Source organism: Emydura macquarii, unplaced genomic scaffold, assembly GCF_026122565.2.
Source record: "Emydura macquarii macquarii isolate MOO-44397 ecotype Brisbane River unplaced genomic scaffold, CSIRO-AGI_Emac_v2 contig_554, whole genome shotgun sequence".
NCBI lineage: Eukaryota > Metazoa > Chordata > Testudines > Chelidae > Emydura > Emydura macquarii.
Genome location: NW_027130691.1, coordinates 3,692,460 through 3,705,503, shown reverse-complemented (window position 1 = coordinate 3,705,503; position 13,044 = coordinate 3,692,460). Strand labels below are relative to the sequence as shown.

At 45.6% G+C, this 13,044-nt stretch overlaps 1 protein-coding gene across 2 annotated transcripts in view; it reads right to left on the bottom strand.

The window, feature by feature from the left end:
* The window catches only part of CORO1C (coronin 1C), a 75,064-nt gene extending 63,870 nt beyond the window's left edge, over positions 1-11,194 (bottom strand). The window contains exon 1 of one of the 2 annotated variants that reach the window (XM_067539484.1): positions 11,076-11,194. The gene's annotated coding sequence lies outside the window, so the exon portion shown is untranslated. Of the gene's footprint in view, positions 1-4,580; positions 4,700-11,075 lie in introns of those variants that run through there. The other variant, XM_067539485.1, reaches the window with a different exon arrangement.
* Between the last annotated feature and the right edge of the window lie 1,850 nt (positions 11,195-13,044).

The following is a 13,044-nucleotide window of genomic DNA, read 5'->3' as shown; positions in this document are numbered from 1 at the left end:
AATTCCACCAGTCATTGCTTGTTTCCCAGAACCAGAAGCAGCATTCCACCGACCGCAGATGGTGCGTGACAGCCTGCAGCAAATGGCAATTGTTTTGTTCTATGGCTTGTAGCAAGGCGGCCTCTGTAACATCACAATTTTCAGTGGTGCAGCTTCTGTCTCGCCCCTGAAAATACTGCAGAATAAGTCGTGAGGTGTTTGTGATTCTCACAATAATAGTGCAGAGCTGAGCAAGCTCTATTCCTCTCAGGCAATGGTGTGCACGCAGCAGAGAGTGAAGGGTTTGATAAAATGTGAAAAGGTGATTGTCTGTTTGTTTAGACTGGGACAAGGGGGGAGGGAATACGTTGCATGATGGGAGGACGACAACCTTCCCAAAAGCCTCTGCAGCCAGCTGCACTGTGGGATAGCTACCCACGATGCACTGCTTTGATTGTCGACCCACGCATGGCTAGTGGGGACACAATCCCCCACCACCATGAGCGTGGTGTGATCATGCTCCTGTGACTTCTAAAATTCAGCAGGTGAAAGTCTATTTAAAATAAATCAACTTCACTCTGCAGTGTAGACAGACCTAAGTCTTGTACTATCTCAGTTCTGCTATTAAGAGCTAATCCTAATAACTTCTCCCTCACTTGCCCTATATCAAGTACACAAGAAATACAAGTATACATTTCACCAGCCTGATGCAGATGACATTCTGATTCTTTAACTATGATAGTTGATGTGGTTGTGGATTTTAAACAAGCAGTTTCTAACCAGCCTGACTCAATAGGCAGTAACCATACCGCAAGTGGGTTCAAGATTTTTTTTTTTGGGGGGGGGGGGGGGGGGGGGTTGGCGAGAGAAGGGGTCAGGAGCAAACACTACATTAAAATCTTGTTCATATATACTTAAAGATTTTAAACTAGGGCACTTCAAACCCTCAGTGACTTGCTGTTCCACTACATCGTTAAGGAGGCACTGAAATATTCATAAAAAATAGTTAAGCCTAAACATACAAAAAAAATCTTTAAAAATCAGAAGTATGTGCTTGGGAGTTTGCATGAAACAACATTCTTCACCCTGGGAGTGGTGCACTGATGACCTCACCAAGCAGAAAACTCAAGCCAGGAAGTGTTTTCTTCATGTCCTCAAAATAGGAAGCCGGCACCCAAATTCATTTTATTCCACGGAGGCAACAGTGAAATTGAAAACAGTCACTTAAATGCTCTTGCAATTAAAATCCAATGTTGTGCTTAAATGGGACATTTTATGAAGTCGCCATTAAAATCTTTAAGTTAACTGATTGTTAAGTGTTTATATCCTTCATACTCTTCTCTGCTATATCACTAAGGAAAGCGGATATTTTATTCTTTCAAGCATTCCATTTCATTGCTATCACACTGAATCTCTGTCTCGTGCTTGGAGTGAATCCCAGAAGTGACAGATGCAATAAGCATGAAGATTTAACTTGAAAAACCCAATGATGTTTGAAAAGGCAGCTCACTAGAAGACAAAGTAATCCCAACACAGTACATAAAAAAAGACAAATGCTAATTAAAGCAATCTGTGTGCAAGGTTACAAATGACCACTAAAAAGTTATCATCATGAAGAATATCAAAAACAACAGAGGGTGCAACTCCCTTACGCATATTACAGGTTGTTAGGTCTTATTGTAGCTACTGGAAATACACAAAAAATAAACTTGCTTTGGCTGTCTCACAACAGTATTTGATCTTTTACCTTTGTGTACACAATCTTCAGCAAACGTGAATATTAGCTGTAACAAGATGTGGCAGTGAGTGTACAGCAACCTGCTTTTCTCTTTGGTGCGTGAAAGTGTTTCAAAGCTTGCTGTTAAAATCCACTTTCATACACCCCCCCCTAAAGTATTTGCCATTTTCTCTACTCACATACCCCTATTAGATAGGGACGCATTTAATTCCTGAGGCATGCAGTGTGTCAATTCACACAGCTTTTTTTCTCAAGCTCCAACGTGCACACATGGCTTCTACCATCATGATCTTCTTACATGTGTATGTAAATAGAGGTTAACTTCAAATAGTTTAGTTATAACCCATCCTAAGGCTAAGGAAGGACTGATATTAGTGAATGGGCTGCACCAGTTAATAGTTTTCAAAAACAAGTTATCTTATATGTTGCTAACATCTTAGGCCTGATTATGCAAACTGCATGTATAGTTCCAATAGATCTACTCATGTATGCATTTCCAGGATTGAGACTTTAGATTAATAATACAAAAAAATCCTACCACTAATGCACATCAATTATCTTGAACAATAAGTGCACCAATCAGTTTTACTTTTGTTTCCAGTCGGCTTCTAGTCCATTTCTTTATCAGGTTCTTATGCACTGTCACAATACTGCATTGTAGTGTTTCAACCGCAGACAATGGAATGTTTATTTGTTTAAAAATGGTAGCTATTGTATTTTGATTTATTGGGAACATTTCTATTGATCTTTAGTTTTCTAGAAACATTTTTATAAAGCAGAAATTGGGGCCAACAATTAACATCCCTTTAATTCCAATCTTTCACTTGTCAGTATTCACAGAAAGTAGCTTAATCAAATCCAAGGGACACTTCACGTAGTTTTGTGCTTTCCTTGGTTTTCAAGGGGATTTAGAATAGGCATCATTATGACATGACACCTACTAGACCAACACAATACAACATAAGCTTAAGCAAAATGTTCTACACTTGATCATCTCTCTCCCTCTGTTACATTACACAGCAGCAGAAGAGCCTTCCACAAGATGACATACACATTAGTTGGAGTTGACTAATAGCTCCACTTGTACATAGTCAACAATTTGAAGAACAAAAGAATCAGATTTCTTCTCACATATGCATATATATTATGTCACCCCTTAGGCCTGAACTATGTATGGCTCACGATGCATCATCATGAGCAAACTGCAATGCAAAAGTCATGTATGAAAGATGTACAGGGAAAAAGAAGCTTGACTTTCTATCAAGGGGACAGGAATGTCCAATTTTTAAAATCAAGATGTTTTTCTAAAAGATAAGCTTAGGAATAATTTGGGGCAAGTTCTATGACCTGAGTTATACAACTCAGACTAGATCACAGTGGTCCCTTCAGGACTTGTAATCTATGCGTTTATGAATGTGCATCATCTCATAGTCCTTTCTTACTTAAAGAGATAACCCTTCTCTCCTCCAAGAGACGAGTCACTTATCTACAGCAGTGGCTCTCAACTTTTCCAGACTACTGTACCCCTTTCAGGAATCTGATTGGTCTTGTGTACCCCCAAGTTTCACCTCACATAAAAACTACTTGCTTACAAAATCAGATTTCAGCTTTGAGCAGGGGGTTGGACTAGAATAGATGACCTCCCGAGGTCCCTTCCACCCTAATCTTCTATGATCAGACATAAAAATACAAAAGTATCACAGCATACTACTACTGAAAAATTGCTTACTTTCTCACTTTTACCATATAATTATAACATAAATCAACTGGAATATATTGTACATAAAAGTATATAGAGCAGTATAAACATGTCATTGTCCGTATGAAATTTTAGTTTGTACTGACTTTGCTACTGCTTTTTATGTAGCCTGCTGTAAAACTAGGCAAATATCTAGATGAGTTGATGTACCTTCTGGAACACCTCTGTGTACCCCTGGTTGAGAATCACTGATCTATAGAGAGCCTTCATTATGAATTAATTTTAAGTAATGTTTTATTGCATTTCTCTTGGGGAGAAGGATTTTGCTGTGTGTTCAATGAGACGATTAAAGCTCACTCATACTTCAGAAACCTCCCCTATTCAGATTCTCCACAGGGCTACTTAGCTGTGACAGCATCCCATCTTTAAATATGGACAAGGCTTCAATAATCACCCCACGGCCTGCAGCGAGGATGCACACAGAAAGATCTCATTCAATAGCTGCTGCAAATATGAAATATCTCATCTATCAGAGCTCAGTCTCGAAAAAACTCCCTTTGTTTCCCCTGGTCAGCAGAGAAACCACGTCCCCTCGTTTGTCCCTGCTACTAGCCAGTCCCCGCTTTGTCCTGAGAACATAGACAAGCTAAACCCCATGGAAGACATGCTTTGCCTCAGCACAGGCAGCATCCATCTCCTCCCTCAGCCATCACAGCAGAGTGAACTAAAGCCCACATCCACCCAGACAGCTCCGTCCCCAGCCCACCCGGCCACCCCCATCCGCAACCTGTTTAACATCAAACCCCTCCATGCCTCTGGCTCCTACCCCACCCCATCAAACCCACCCAGCTCCCCCCCCAGCCAGCTGCCACCCCACCAGCCTACAGGTAGCTCTAACCTTTCCCCAGCCTCCACCTTCTCCACCAGCACCCTCTCCCCACCCTGCTCCAGCCCCCCACCGTCCTCTCCTCCCCGCCCCACACCCTGCACCCTCTCCCCCACCGTCCTCTCCTCCCCGCCCCACACCCTGCACCCTCTCTCCCCCACCCAACCCCAGCCCCGCCCCACATCCAGCACCCTCCTCCCCGCACCCACATCCAGCCCCACACCCTGCCCCCTCTGCCCCTCCCCGCACGCCGCTCTAGCCCCGCGCGCCACGCTCACCGCACAGCGCCAACGCCCGCCCGCTCGCTCGCCGCGCACCACGATCCCGAGCCGCCCCGCTGCGTCCGCTGCTCAGACCGGCGGAGCCGCCGCCCGCTCCTGCCGCCGCCCGATTCCGACTGACCCCCGGCGCTGCAGGCACAGCACGGGGCGGGCAGCGCCGACACAGGCCCCGCCCCCGGCTCGGCCCCGCCCCTTTCCGCACACGGTAGCCCCGCCTCCCAGGCCCAGAGGAGAAACTGAGCGACAGGCTGGACGGCCAATCGCAGTGGGGGGCGGCCTCACTGCGGGGGGCAGGGAGCGCGGCGGCCCCACCCCCAAGCCGGCACCGGCAAGCGCGCGCGCCGCCGCCCTTCCCTTAGGGCCTCCCATCTCCGCCTCAGGCAGCCGCCAGCCGCCGCCTCTCGCGGACCCCCCCGGGACGCTTCTGCTCCGCCGCTAGGAGGCGCCGGCCTCCCTCATTCACCCGGCGCGGGCGGGACCCCGCTGACAGGCCGCCCCCTCACAGGCCCCGCCCCCCTGTATCCAACCGCCGGCCCCCGCCCCCACTGGGCCCAACCGCCGCCCCACCCACCTCAGTCCCCGCCCCCACCCACTCCCGGCCCCGCCCCGACGCACCCAGTCACCATCCACCGCTGGCGCTGGGCCCTGTCCCACCCCCCAGGGCTGCGGGGGTGCAGCGTGGGCAGGGCCGCACCCCGGGGCCGTGACAGACGTGGAGCCAGGGCCGTACCCCCACGGCGGCGAGGCACGCACACCCCGCCGGGACGGACGGACGCACGGACGCAGGGCAGAGGCCCCGCTGGGCGCTGCTGACTCTGAGGGGCAGCGCTGCGCACCCCGACCCCACGCGCTGACCCTGGACCCAGACCGGCTGGTGACCAGCCCCGCGGTGCGGCGCCCCCGGCCCAGCCCCCTGCGAGGTGAAAACGAGCCACGGCTTCTCCCCCGCCCGACAGTTAAACGGCTGGCCGCGGTCACTACCGGCTTTAACGGCCCGGCCGGCAGGTTCGTTTCCTCAGCTGAAGGCTGAGGACGTAGCTTTCCACCAGCCCGAGTCCAGCTAACCTGGGCTGAGACGGACTCTGGGCCCCCCGCTGAATACTGCACCGTGCACACCCCGGACATCAGCTCTCGACACCTAAGGCTTGCCTCCTGCCGGCCGTAAAAATGAACCCAGACGTTTTGGAGGTTGGCCTCACGAAGGTACAGAACTTTTTCTCTGCCTTGTTCAGTGCAATAACCTAGATCAGAGATGTACAGAGTGGACACACACGACTGGGTTCAGTGCAAACCCAACCCATACTGCCACGGCCCAGCTGGTGTTTTTCGGTTCCTGCCAGGCACACGAAGCAGAGCCAGATTACCCTGGTTCCCTGCTCACCTTGCTCCGACTGCTGCCACAAGAAAAGACCAAGTGGGATTCCTTATAGCGGTTGGTCAAGATTTCCAAATTTGACTGCTTACAATTAGACACTTGAGTTATTTGCTTTTCAGAGGGGCTGACCAGCCACAGTTCCCATTACAGTCTCCCAAGCTTGAAAAATGTCCCCCAGTTCACTGATGCATTGGGATGAGAACACTGTGTAATAAAGTGCTTGGCCCATTTTGTGCCACATATTAAAGACCCTCAGGGGTTTTATATGTAAACGATATACGTGGTACATGACAGACAGGTGCAAAATATGCAAAGAGAAACTCTCAGCGGAGACAAATTTATCACAGCTCCTGCTGTGTCACACTTGGTAGAAACACCAAGGCATAGAGTAGCTCCAAGTCAAACAAACCACCATGTGAAACCTGACAAAAGTTTAACTGCAGCTTCAATAAATGAAAAGGTCTCCCTCATTGTAAAGAACACCACATTGACAATAACCACTACACCCAAAGATTACATTTAAAATTGGGTGCATCCCTTCTTTGAGCTGCCTTCAGTGTCTAATTCCTGTGGATCAAGATCTTGCTTCCGAAATCCAGCCTAGCAAATTTCCCCTCCATCCTCATCCACAAAAATCTTCATCAAAAATAAGAAACTAAAAAAGCAATTTGGCGCTACCTAAGTAACATTGCAACTAGTTTTTTCATCTTAGCAGACTTGAATTGTGATTCATATTTTCCACACACACACGACTTGCTGAAGGTCACACAGTGAGTCAGCGGTAGAGATGAGTCTAGAACCCAGACATTTTGACTGCCAGGCCCCTTGCTATAAATCTGCTCAGAACCATTACACTAGTGTTGCTTTGCTGATCCCTGGAGAATAACAGCAACTGTTACAGCACACCGCACAACAGAGTAGGACAGGAAATGAATAAGAATTTTGCATCCCTGTAGTTTCAGTTGGACATTTCAGATAAGGAGGATGTAATGAATCCAAATGAAATTTGGCCACCCTGTCTCTTCCAAAACTGCCATGGTATCTTCAATGACCACAACTGACCAGGGCCTGTTTTACATTTTACCCAAAAGACACTCCATGGCAAAGTTTCCCCCTGAAACCATGCTGGAACATTCACTCAGTACTGACTTAGAAAGGAGAGAGACACCACTCAGTTCTCAGCACCATTTCCTCCAGCATTTAGGTGGAAGAGTGTCAAATATCACCCAAATTCTGACCTAGGACAATGAGCTGGTTAGGTCTTGGTATGGCTGCAGACACAGAGACATCATAAATCTTTGTAGAATGTCTTCAGCAAAGTATAGAAAAATAAGTATAAGATTATAAAAATTCTTCAGTTCCTTACAGGACAGTAATATTCGCTATTCTAGCAGGATAAAACTATTCTAACTAGCATGTTGCTTACAACTACAAAGTGTATCAATATCAGCCTGACAATATTTATCAATATTTTTAAAATACACATTAAAGGGTGATTCCCCCGCCCCACAAAATGTGTGTTTTATTAGTAAATTCATGCCGCTAGAAGGAATTACACAGCCAAGTTCATATTCCCAAATCATCTCACCACTACCATGACGTCTAGAAATGTAATTTTACACACTGGCATGTGATAAAAGGGATGTATAGAATTGCTTCAAGTTGAGAAGTTCAGGGTTTTATTTGCCCCCTTTGCTTCCCACACACACTTGATAAACCCTATAATTCTTTTACAGAAATGAAGCAGAGCAAACCATCCATCTCCACAATAACCCCTGACTCTGAAAGCCATATCGGTTGCTAAATTTAGCTAACTTGCAAATGCATATCTGTTCTACCAGCACAATAATCATGCTATTATGTTCATGTGAAGATCTCAAAGTGCTTTACAAGCAATTCACTGGTTATGCCTCACAGCTTTACAGGTGGAGAAACTGAAGCATGGAAGGGCATATGGTGTGATTTTCAGAAGACCTGCGCACAGCTCCCTTAGACTTCACTAACGGCTGTGGTGCACAACATTTCTGGGAGAAAAACAAGCCCAAGATCACTGGCAGAACCAGGAACAGATCCCAGGAGCCTTGCCTCCTGGTCCCCTGCTCTAACCATTCTATCTACTCCATCCTAATAAGACTGTGTGTGCACGCACATGCGTACTTAGCTCCCATCTTTCTCCGGTGTGTACTGCATGTACAGTATTCCAGGTGAGCAGACAGTGGCAGAACAGATGCAACACTCGAATGCATCTCCAGATGAGGAGAGCTTTTCTTTGGCCTGTTGACCTTGCTGAGGGTAACTGCAGAGTTGGTCTTGTCCTATGTTCAGCAGCTAACAAGATAAAATGGTACCAAGAGCCCGTATACAAACAGCTCTTGAATGTGGTACAACAATAATGCATCTCAATGAAATACGGGCCTGTGGTGATCTCTTCCCCAGACCTAGCTAAGCATTTATTCAGAGAGATAAAAACCTCTTTTGTTTGGCCTTATGATTCATTCACTTCTCGGCCAGAAAGAGGAGCTATCGAATTATGCGATGACGATAACTAGTGCAATAAAAGAGTCTGATTTGATAAAAAAGGGATTCAGGAGAATACACATTAGCGTGTGTCCTTCAGGACAGGGAAGGAGAATGAATGTGTGGGTTAAAGTACAGGGTTGGGAGTCAGAAGGGCTGGGTTTTATTCCCAGCTCTGCTACTGACCTGCTGTGTGGCCTTGGGCATGTCCCTTCACCTCCCTATGACTTAGTTTTCCAGGTGTAAAGTGGGGATAATGCTACTGACCTGTCTTAACAAGGGGGTTGTGACAATCTATTGGAGTGAGTTGAGAGATATAGGGACTTGTAATATAATTAAAACATTGCTTGCAAGGGCGAAAGCTTGGCTGAAAGTACTGTAGAGTGCAAAGTACTAATAAACTAAGAGTATTAATAATTGGGTTCAGGGTAGTTATTAATGGAAGACTATTGTTGCAAATCACTTACAAGTACATTATATAAAAAGAATTTTACATTATGTACACACACAATCATGTAATATATTACACACAATATTTATCTACAGATATAGTATATATATTCAGTATGCTTTTGTTTCACAGGCTCCAGTGTAGTGGTTTGTTCAAGATTTCTTCTTCCCTTTTTTAATGTTTCATTCCTAATTCCTAATTAAAATGTTGGGACACTAAATAAAAAAAAGCAGCAATTAATTGCAACAGACGGGGTTTTCTTTGTGGCCTGTCTCAGATATAGTAGATGATTAACTATAAAGAGACAGGCCAGAAAGAAGAACAAACAAACAAAAAAGGGGAGAAAAGGCAGAATTTTATCTATGAAATGAATAATTTGGGACCAATATTTCCTCTTGTGCTGAATAGTAAAAAGAATTCAGCCAGGCTCTGCATTGTAAACAGAGGTTTTTGGAAATGAGCAGTAACGTGTGGATTTATCATCATTATTCCTGTATCAATTCTTGTGACATGTCACATTTGAAATCTGCATCCTGATTAATCAACCTATTTTGAATTCTTTTGTCATCTCCTCCCTTTTCACTCACTGCTGTTAAAGTTCCCATTAGACAAAAGCTACAAGAGAGTCAGAAAAAGGAGACAAATGCAGCCAAAATCCTTGCCGTCAGCCAGGGCCTGCCTGGGTCAAGTGGGTACATTTCTTTTAAACATTACTTCCTCTGTGCGCTTATTTATTTTTGTTTTTGGAACGGCTAGATCATGACCATGGCACAATGGAAGGCCACTATTCCTTATCCGGAGCTAAAAGTAACGTTCCTGTAAGAAGACTTATTGCATCTACCAGCTTTTTCTGTTCCCCAAAATGCTGCCTCTTTGCTGATGCAAATGCTTCTTGGCTGATGTAAATATTGTGAATTTCAGAGCCAGATGCTCCACACTCCTTATTCGGATAAAACTCTCACTGAGTGAAGAGTGGTGGACTGGGCCTTTAAAGTACCAGACAAGTGCCCTGAGAAGGGTCAGTAGCAGGGGTGCTAGGTGTACTTAACTCAAGTCTTTCTGGTTGTTGATAATTTGCAGGTGCACACACATTTCATTTTGCACCTGTTTGTTTAATATTTTCCCTGGAACCTGCTATGATGTGGCTTTAAACATTAAACCATTACTTCCTAAGCATATGAGCCTAGCTTTGCACCTTATTCCCATGCCGATTCAGGTTTTTGCCCTCTTTGCATAGGTTTAAATGACAACATAATGTACAAGGCAGGGGGAATCCAGACCTATTTTTAAATTAAACACTTATTAATTGAAAAATATTCAAGGTTAACATGGATTTCCAGTGCATTAAAATGTGTCTTTGCCCCACAAGAAAATGTACAATAACCTACCAGATCATCAGTAGTCTGGTAATATGAACTACCCGGTGCAGATCTACGACATACCAGCAGCATGCCACCTACAAATGTATGTCTTTACCTTTAGCTTGATTAAGTGTTTGTCTGACTCATGCCTGTTTTTACAGTTTTACTGGTTTCATTTTTACAATGTAAGCTTGCCCACAGCTTGGCAATGAAACTACAGCTTCAGGTTAGTATAGTCCTTCCTCTCTGGAGAGTCATACAGCTAAGTCACACCACAGGAGTAAAAGAACCTAAGAGAAAAAAAACTGCATCTTATATCAACAGGAGTAAATTAATGAAAACATTGGTCCAGATAGACAGCAGCAAGTGTGAATATGGGAAAGTGGGTGGAAGAATGGCATCGCAGAGCATGTATCTGATGAAAAGCACTATATAAGAGCTAGGTACTATTATTCTGGGATACCTTTGTTTAGTTAAGCCCTCTTTTCACAAAACAACTTAACTGTAAGTGGCAGTTTCACTAAACTCTGCATTGAAGCAATTTGGGATTTTCACTTTATCCTACTATAGAGGTTTGCTAGATACCAATTTGCCATGAGTGGACCCCAAGTGTTACTTGATATTCATCAGGTAGCTTGAAGAGGGTCACCAACACATTCCATCAGACTCATCTCAGCACGGAACCACCACCTGTGGTTTTATTTTAAACTAAGCATTGCAATCCAAAGCAATAAACATAGAGACGTATGCTGAAATCTGGCCCCCCAAGCAGAGTTGTCACAGCTCACCTTTTCTGGCTGCACTGTGCGGAGATGCTGACGCTTTGCTTTCAGTAGACTTCTGCTTTTCAAAAGTTTTCTTCACATCTGCAACTTTAAGCACTTTTTCATCCCCCTGATTTTCTTCCCCCTTTTGCTCCTCCTGAGCCAGGCCCCCTCGTGGGATCCTTTCTCCACTGATTTTAGTTGCACTATCTGGAAACGTAGCTTCTGGCTGGTTTTTGCTAGCAGTAGTTCTATCGTTGTGTGGTTTCCCTAGCACCTCTGATGTTACAGTCTCACTGAAACTCACTGCCAGACTTTCAGTGTGTATCCTGGTTGAAGGGGTTTTTGAGGAGATTTTCTCGCTGTTTGAATTGGATACCATGGAATCTGCCGCACTTCTGAGGTCTTCTCCACTCTCAGGGTGCCGGATCTGGCTCTCATTCTCTGTCGAGCCTCCAGCAACCACAGCACAACTTGCAATTGCTGAGACCGTTATCTCAAGGCTCTTCACTACCTGCTTATCTTTGTCAGGCTTTCCTGCTGGATCCCTTTCACCAGTCTGACCATCTGGGCAACGGTCTGCAGCGCTTTCAGTCGGAGAGGCCAAATTAACCGTCTGCCTAAAGCTTCTACCTGCACTGTTGCTTTCCCAAAGGGCATGTGCAGCAGATTGCACGGCCGTGTCCTCTTTGCTTTGCAGTGCACAATCCATCACCATGGATTTTCGCTCCCTGCTATCTGGCATGCTCTGGAAGCTGAGTTTATTTTCCTCCAAGGGAGAGTTTAATGTCAGCTTGGTAACTTGTCTGCTCTCTATGCTACTTTCTGAGTCCGACCGGCTTATCTGCTTCTTCAGAGTTCCTTGAAAAGTGTTGATCATATTTACACATCCACTTGCAGCCTGCTCTGTCCTTTGATAACTTTCCTGATGGCTGGCATCTCTCTGGATCAGAGGCAACCTGTACTCTGTCATTTCCTTTTTCCCTTCAGGATCCGTGTGGACAAATGGATGAATTTCTCCCTCTTGGCTGGAAGCACAGATTTCAGTTTCCTCCAGCCTGTAAACAACAGCGTTCGCCTTCCTGCTTTCAGCCTCCCCTCCCAAACACCGCTGTCCAAACTGCATTTCAAACACCTGTGAAGAGATGTCACCTTCTATACCTTTCCCACCTGCTTTGGTCACGGTTTGTTCTTCAGAGCATGACTCCTCTGCCATCAACCCTCTGGTCACCCTCTCACACACTCCTCTGCTTATTTGTAACTTCTTGGTGGAAACATGCACATCATAATCCATGTCCTTGGGTTCACCCCTCTCCATTCGGAGTCCTGGGCCCCCATGGCCAACTTGCTTCTTACTCAGCAAAATGTAATTTTCACACTTCATCTTGGAAGTGTTTCTGGAGAGAGGAGAGTCTCTCTTTCTCATCTTACCTTTGTCATCCAGTAAATATCCAGAGCAGTGCCAGGTGGAGGCTTCCATCACTAGCAGCTCAGGACTTAATCACTTATCTGAATGCTTTGAAACTGACAAACTGAGCTTTTTCCCTACGTTGGGCTTCCACACAGTTTTCACCACCACCTTCTCGTTATTTCACTGCTCAGTGAGACTGGACACAGCTTGGAAGCCTCCGTTACTAGGTAATGGGAACCAGTATTATTTAGAATCACAGATGCTGGAGGTGGAAAATACATATTGGCATGACGGAGTCCATTCCCTCTGTCAGGGCAGGATGTCGTCTCCTGACAATGGAGGTGTTGGCGTGATACGACACTTATCCCACCTGAGTAGGCACAACCACACCCAAAGTCCACTGGCTTCTGCTCTGTTGGTGCCTAACACTTTATATGCAGGATTTGCTATATTGCTGCATCCTCTTCCAGTTAATATCCCTCTTTTCTCCGACTTGTTGCAACAGTAATTTCTGGCAATTCCCTACAGTTTCCCTTTGGCGGCTGATCTTGCTGCAATCCCACAGCTGGTTTCATGGTTATT